Here is an 8,191-nt window from a genome sequence, read left to right as displayed (position 1 = left end):
TGTTTTATTCAGTTCTTTATAAAAATGCAAGAACCCCCTAAAAAAAGAAACTTCTCCCTCCTGGAAGCTGGTGTTAGACCTTTGCAGGGCAGCGAGCTCTCTGCTGACAAGTGCAGCATGCAAACATTTTGGATGCATCACTCCATCTGCTTTCCCAGAGCCCCAAAACCGTGCCAAGGAGTGACCTCCATCCTCCTGGCTGCCTCCTTCCCTATGGAGAGGGGCTCTGGGGTGACGTCCCTGTGCCTGCACACCGAGGGCTGCTTGGCAGCCATGGGTTGGAGCAGATCTGGGTGCTGGGGCAGCTGTTGCTCTGAGCGGTGCCGCCGCCGAGTTGGGTAACCATGGCAACAGCATCACCGCCAGCATCCTCCTCCTCCTCACTCGGCTCTCCTCCTCCTCGGCATCATCAGGAGCAGCAGCAGCAGCAGCAGCCCTGGCAGGAGCCAGAGCCCGGCAGCCGAGGCTGCAGCCAGCTGCTGCCAGCCCCTTCCCGCACCGGCACCCGGTCACAGCCCCGGCCCCGCTGCTCCCCGACGGCAATAGGGCACAGGGAGCCGAGGGAGCTGCACTGCAGAGGGATCCCAGACCAGCCAGGTAAGAGCTGTGGGGCTGCTCACAAACTCCCCGGGATGGGATCGATGTGCTCTGTGCCTGGCGTGTGTTTGCGTGCGAGTGTTGGCTGCGAGTTTTCCGGCTCGCTCCTTCCAGCAGCGGTGTGATGACAATTCCAGGCAAGCATGTTTTCCAGCTCATGTTCCCCATCCCTGCCATACTGTCCCTCTCTCTCTCCTCCACCCAGATAGAGGAGGAATCATAAATAATGTTCTCAAAGGTTGTTGGAAAAGGGGATGGTGGGGGAGCCCAATGTGAGCAGAGCGGGGAACGGCTGCGCTTCCAAAATAAAAGTGGGCAGCGGCAGCGGAGCAAAGGTTGACGTGGTAATTAATAACCCTTAAAGGAAAAAAATTATGCGACAATGGACTTCTGTCTCTACCCATTCTACAAATAAATCTCTCTCATCATATTCAGCAGAGAGCTGTAAAGCAGGGAGGTATATGAATAGACAAGACTAGAAACCTCACTGGAGTCCACAACTGTCAGAATCACCTTAAGTGCTTTAAAACCAGACTAAATTATTACATTATCAATGCAGTCATACCTGAGAATATATGTATGTATAGAATTGCAAAAATACTGCTCTTAAACCTTTAAACCTCCTAAGAAATAAATAAAAATAAAATTATCTCAAAGATGTGTGTCTGATGGCCACACTGTAAAAGAAGCTCACTTCATCTGTTGTGAGAAAGCATGCAGTGGGTACATTTCAGAAGGTAGGAAGAATAGTTCTGATCCAAAAGCACATGAGGACAGTCCTTGCCTTGTCCTTTTATAAACAGAAGAGATACAAAGCTGTGGAGTGTCCTTGTGCAGGCAAATAGATGTGGGTGAGTGCGTATGTCTGAGGAGCACGAAGGGAGGGACAATGAGAAGTTTAAGCCAAGTGTTTAAGCTGTGAGTGTTTGCTGTGTAATGACTGCAGAGAGCTCTTTCCACTTCCACAGAACTATTTTTATTTCTTTGTTTGTGTGTTATTGTCAGCAGTGAGGAGAAAGAGATCTGACACTGCTGCTGTCTCTGTCTCCTTCTCCAAAACCCTGTTCTTCCTCTCTGGTGTCCCTTGTCCTCCCTAAATCATCCTTGTCTGTGCAATTCTGGAAATGCTTCATAATTCAAACATGGGGATGGTCTGAGCATGACCCAACACAATTACTCGTGTATATATATACTTGTTTGTATATATATTTTTATATATATATATGCATATCCTTGTACATAGGTTAAGAGACACCTGTCTCTCATGTTCAACCTGAATTGAAAATCAGAGTGGTTTTTGGTCCCAGTCCTGCATTTTGCTATGTCTGTAGATCCTCCTAAAACCAGCAGGAGCTGGAATATAATTTAAGTTTATAGATACAGAGCAGAAGGCAGAATTGCACCCACCTTTTCTCTATGTTTACAAACATTCTCCTCCTGCAAGCTACAGAACAAGGAATCTCGGTGGACAGGAGCTCATGTCCAGTTCTTATGCGGAAGTGCTGTAAAAATTACCTGGGAATTATTTTCCATCCCAAGAGAAATTGATAAGGTAAAGGATAGAAAAAGAAAATATAGGCAGCTATTTGGAATCAGTGCTTCAATCTGAAAAATAATTTCTTGAAGAACTTGACCTCATCACAACAGGTCTTCTCTACAAGGGGCTCTTTGATTTGTGGTAATGACAGTGCTCACAGACACCAAGTTTAACTGAAGAGGAGGATTTTGGATACTTACATTAATTAAAATAAAGCACTGTAGGGCTGCAGTCCTTAAGAGTCTGGGCACATTACATGGTGTATTTCTGCATGAGATTTGGTGTTTGCTTCAAATTCAGAGAATATTTAGGTCTTGAGAGTCCTTTGTAGAAACACAGAAGGAATAAAAGTGTCTGTCAAAATGTAAAAAGAGTGCAAACCTGCTCATATGTCTGGCACCCAGACACCAGTGACAGAGCCACAATAAATCCTGTTTACATGTGTTGCAGAGATGTACAGTGCATAATCCAGGGGCAGCTCGGTGAGGCACAGAGCAGTGACCCTCCCATCAGCACAAGCAGATGATTGAAGGTCAGAGGGCTCTGGGTATTGCACATTAACACTTTGCAAGTATTCCTGCACAGTCCTGCTGTGCTGCTGGAGGTGGGCAGGTGATTATGGAGGAGCCAGAGTTCATATATGGAGTTCTGATTGCTACAGGGCTGAAAACTTCTGTTAGAAATGACACTGGGTGAGGCAGGGAGGATTGATGTTTTCATGAGCACTGCTTGGCCATAGAAATCCTCTATGGAGGGCTGCTCATGGAAAGTCAGGGCACTGAGGCTGATATCAGTGGAAACAGCAAGGATGTTCCCCACCTCAGATATCCAGTATTTAATTCTCAGTGTCCCCCAGTCCTGCAGCTCTTTCCATTCCTTAACCTGGAAAGCTTAGGAGAGATTTTTTCATTTTACTTATTTTTTTTCTATTATATTTTATTTAATGACTTTAGTAATGACAGGAACACAGTCTTTCTTTTGTTTTGTGCACAGCTGTTAAGAGCTGCTCCCTGAATACTCACTTATTGTTCACTAGCACTGTTCCAAGGGGAAAAAATGTGTATCTCATGATATAACTAAGCATCTTTTAAAATCTTGCTTGCTAATTTTCATTAGTCACCCACTGTGGCTCTCAGAGCTCAGAACAAAAGAAGACTTACTTAGTAGTATGTTGTTCTAAAGTCAGCATTTGCCAACAGGTTGAGGCAGGAATTTTGGAAATGCTGCAGCCAAGGTTTGGGTATTTTTTGTTGATATTGTTTTTGTTGTTGTTGTTATTGGTTTTGGTTTTGCTTGATTTTTATTTTTTTTTTAAATAAGGAAGATGCTTTTTTCCAGATCCTGCCCTGTAGTAACCTGAAATAAAAGATGATTTGAAGAAGAATATTCTATCTTGCCTTTAGTTTAACAATGCTATTCATTTTATTTTGAGCCTATGTGTGCACTGCTGTTATTATTCTATTCAATAATCACACTCTGTTATTTTCCCTCTTGCAATATTGTGGTTTTTTTCCTTTACACTCTATTGTGATTGGCTAGGTTCACTGTTTAATGAGACAGACACTTAACCATGGAAAAGTTTTCCCAGTGAGGAGGGGAACAATGGGATCTTTGCATTAGAACCTTGACACTGCTCTGTCTGTTTAATTCCCTTAAAATAATGTACCCAATCCGTACTTGATACAGAAATAACCTTTTTTATTGCCAGTTTTCATCTTCTTGCAGAGTCAGACTGGTCTTGGCAAGTTCTCTTAGTCTAAATGATGCCCATGATGATGCAATGGGAATCTTTGTGCCCACTGAGCAAACACCCCATCAGCACTTAGGAAGGTTTTAATTCCTTTCTGGTCCACTGGCTCAGGTGGTGCAAGCCTTGGGTCTCTTTGCTGGGCTCCATCACTTTCCTTGGTCATGGTTTGAAACCTTCTTCCCCCACTGGTGAGACAATCTGAGTGTGTGTGCTTCCCCCTGCCCAGCAGCTCTGACAGAATTGTGTCCACGAGCACAAACAGAGCAGGTGTCTCACTTTGTGTGTGTTTCTTCTGGCCTCCCCTGTACCCAGCTCCCTCCCTGGCATGCTGGTAGTGCCTGACATGCTGCAGGAACCTCAGGGCCTGTGATGCAGCATGACCTCTGCTAACTCTGCTCCAGGAGGGAGTGAAACCACCTGGGCAGTTGTGGCTGCTGGGCTGATCCTCCTTCAGAAGGTCAGCACCGTGACACGCCTCAGCTCAACTTATTGGGAGAGTGACTCAGAAGCTGGCTTCCTCCAAATGTTCCAAATCCAAGAGGATATGATTTTATTCTCTCTCTAATCCTATTATTAGTGCCTGCAATATTAAGGACTGTGTTATTCAGCAGTTTTATTTCTTCCCCATTCCACTGCCACAGATGGAGCATGCAAACAAAGTGTAAAAGGAAGAATTTCTTAATTTTGTACACTCAGATGCTGCTGACATCCATGTGCTGCCCCATATTGAAAGAGAATACCTTTGGGGGGTGAGGGAAAAAGCTCTTTCTAGTCCTACTACAAATCTGCCAGAAATCTCAAGGCATTTCTTTTCTCACTTGGGTTCAGACATTCCTTGGTGAATTCTTTCTTTTTGTAGCCCCCAAACCTCTGACCCGGGTATGTTTCAGTACTAAGATCATTTTCAGTGGTCACAGAGGGACCCACAAAATTTACTTCTCTTACTGCACATGAGGCACTGCAGGTAAATGCAATATCCTGATATGCTCTTCCTATCTGTTGTCTTTTCTCATCATTAGGATCATGGGAATAAGACAACATAAGCAGTGTTTGACCTTTTCCTGGTACATATACCCATCAAATTCTTTATTTTGTAGTAGTATATCTAGTATATATACATTCATATATATATATATATATATATATATATATATATACGTATGTATATATATATATATATGTATGTGTATATAAATATAACATGTGTATCTAGCAGTTATAGTCATCATAATTCATTTTTATTGGTTTTATTTGTTCTTAGCTATGGGGTGTTGTCATGGACAGCTAAAACCTTGTTCACTCTTTTATTGGAATTTAGAGGTGAAACTGCAGATATTACACAACAGATTTGAACTGAAAATGCATAGCAGTGGTGTGACAGTAAATTGATATTGTCTTCTTTGCATGTAAACTTCAGACCCTGGTCACTGGCTTTTGAGGATTCACAGAATGCAGCACAATGACAAGTGGAACTTTATTTTTGTAACTTGGCTTGGTAGGGACTACCTGTGCTGTTAGGACCCTGATGCCACCTTTTAGCAGCCTGGGGAGGATTAGGCTCTTTTTTGGTCCAGCTAGTTGGGCAAAAAACCTCCCCATTGTATTGCTGTGCAGATCTGCAGGACTGGGAACGAATCTGGTTCTGCACCATCTTCTAATGTGTAATTTCTCTCATTGTTAACATTGCATTTATTTCTGACACTGGCAAGCACAGTCCCATGACCTTTTTACGGCCCTAGAGAATGTAAGTATTATTTGGAGGATGTGGCTTGAGTGAAATGTTGCTTGTATCATGGTCAATTTGTCAACCCATGCTGCCAACACCATTATGGCAGTAGGAAAAGCAATCCTGTTGTATGAAAATTATTTCTTAAAGAACAGAGCAATAGGACCAGGATTTTCATCCACTGAATCCTGGACAGGAGAGGTGTTTCAGCATGAAAACTTCCATCTCTGTTAAATTATCTCCTCCTTTCCACTCATAGCCTCTTGCTCTGCTCAGTGGCTTTGACTTGACCTCATTGCAGGGAGATGATGCCTGTAGATGATGTAACCTCATATTCTTGCTAAATATGCCCTTGGCTTGTAAGTGTCAGCTTTGAGGTGTCTACACGAAACCAATGATTTTATTTGCTTTAAAAATTCTCCCATTTGTTTCAGAGGTGATGGGGCAGAATGGGGCAACACCCGCTTTTGGGAGATGGCATCTCTTTGTATGCCACTTTTCCGGATTTGTGTGCTCTAAATATAGATTTGGGTTCTTACTGGTATTTCAGTTTCTGTAGAGAACTCTGGGCTACAGGTTTTGAGCTGGCAGTCTGCCAGTACCTGTAGCAAGTGCTCTCCCTCTGTGTGACTGAGCACCTGAGTGCTGCAGGTACTGGCTCACATCTGCACAGCTCTCCTGCACTGTTAGGGCCCAACTATCCCACGTCACAGGACATGAGCATCTCTGTGGGACAGGGCAGATGGATTTCATTAGAACTGAGCAGTGTCTGCTGCTGCAAGGGCCTCTTCTTACAGGCTCTTACAGAGTACACTGCCCTGCATAATAAACCTGTTCTACACCCTGCAGTCTCACAGTGCTATTTATTTTCTTTTCCTGCCTGTCTTGGTTTAAAATCTCAGCTGAAAACTTCTCTTTTCTGCCTGTGCCTCAATGTTTCCTCTCCATTTCCCTCTCCCTTTGCAGCTGTGCTTAGGCTGAGCTGTGTGAGGGTGCAGTTTGCCACAGTAGATATTAGAGGAAATAAAGCCTCATTGTGTGATGTTCTAGAGTGCCTTGCTCCACAGCCACCCAGCCCTTGCACCACTGGAGGCTGTGGGATGTTTGCCACTGACCTCAGGAACAGCAGGAGTCATCCCCGTGCACAAAAGTCCTTTCAGAAGGAAAGATAATGCACAAGGCTGTGAAGAGCTTGTTGTTTGAGAAAGCCTGAGCCCTCTGGGTCGAAAACCTTTTGTTGGCTCCCATGGATGGATCAAAGTCAAGCTGCTGTTTTAGCCTGTTTTAGCCTGGGATGTCACAACCACCTGAACATCCCTTGTCTTTGCTTGGGGAACCAGGCAGCAAAGTCAGGGGCATTGTGAGGCAGAAGATTACAAGGCAGATAGACATTATTTCAGCAAGGCTACTCTTTTGAAAGATGTCCATATGGATGAATGGATGAAATGGAGATGAATAATAATTCCAGAAGGTGACGTGAACAGCCCTTAGATGTGTTCTTTCTTTTATGGTGGGGAAGGGAGGAATAGATTTTGGATTGCATCAATTCATTTGGATTGCTTCAATTCTTTTGGATTGCATCAATTCTTTTGTCTGAAGAGGGAAGAAAGATTGTTGGAAAAAAAAAAAACAATGAAAAAAGCTAGTGAAGAATGATCATCAAACTTCTGCTAATTTTTAGTAGCATTGTAAATTAGGCCTTGTTTTCTTTAGGTGCCTTGTGTTGGTAGTGGGTGACATTAGTGCTTTATCAAACTTGCTGTGCTGAGGAGCTCATTGGTTTAGTGCAGCTAATAATAATACCCTGATGGAGAAACAGAAGGTGGGCTAGCTCAGCATCAGACGTCGGAGTGCAGAAATAGTCTCTGCTAGTTGAATTAAAAATACACACCAGCATAACCCTCTTGCCTACAGCAGCACACGCTGAAGGCACTTTGGACTCTGGCAGTGGGGGGAATGGCTTCCCTTTGTTTTTGGCAGCTGCTGAATCTGCAGTGCCCTGTAGTGATTAATTTGCATGACTGCCTAACGCTACCTTAGGTGTGCAAGGCCCTCAGAGCAAGTTAATTAATATCCTTGGGAAGTTAATAATTATCCAGTCATAATCAGAACATATAGGGTGAAATGGGCTGCATCAGATGACTTGTTAAGTCCCAGGCTGGGACTTTGTGATCATGGAGTCACCCAACGACATGGGAGTGACCAGCAGCAGCGGCTGAGATGTAACCATGGCTACTCTGCTCCACTGCTCCCTGCTCCTGCTTGGGGACAAACAGCAGATGTCAAGATTGCTGCTGAATTATGAGCCCTGGAGTTATTGCTGCACAATGTGGTCAAGGGGATTGATCTGGTTTTTTCCTGCCCACTCCCAGGTTTTACCCAGCCTCTCACTTGGGCTCTGCATGGGTGAAATTCAGTTTAGCGTGTACATGTTTCTCTGCTCTGAGCTTCAAAATCTCCATGACAATAAGCTAAAAGTGGCAGAGATGCAGTGGGGATAGGGTACCCTGAAATAGGTTAGTTAGATGAAATTAGGACACATCTAATGCCAGAATCAGCAGTGCAACATGGATCTCTGCTG

General features: G+C 44.0%; 1 protein-coding gene across 4 annotated transcripts in view; it reads left to right on the top strand.

Moving 5' to 3' along the window:
* The first annotated feature begins 294 nt into the window (after positions 1–294).
* FAM135B (family with sequence similarity 135 member B) overlaps positions 295–8,191 on the top strand; it is a 200,287-nt gene continuing 192,390 nt past the window's right edge. For 3 of the 4 annotated variants that reach the window (XR_012583565.1, XM_014275756.3, XM_005479620.4), the window contains exon 1: positions 458–597. The gene's annotated coding sequence lies outside the window, so the exon portion shown is untranslated. Of the gene's footprint in view, positions 598–8,191 lie in introns of all 4 variants that reach the window. The other variant, XM_074557459.1, reaches the window with a different exon arrangement.

Source organism: Zonotrichia albicollis, chromosome 1 (genome assembly GCF_047830755.1).
Source record: "Zonotrichia albicollis isolate bZonAlb1 chromosome 1, bZonAlb1.hap1, whole genome shotgun sequence".
Taxonomy (NCBI): domain Eukaryota; kingdom Metazoa; phylum Chordata; class Aves; order Passeriformes; family Passerellidae; genus Zonotrichia; species Zonotrichia albicollis.
This window is presented reverse-complemented; position numbering and strand designations above follow the sequence as displayed.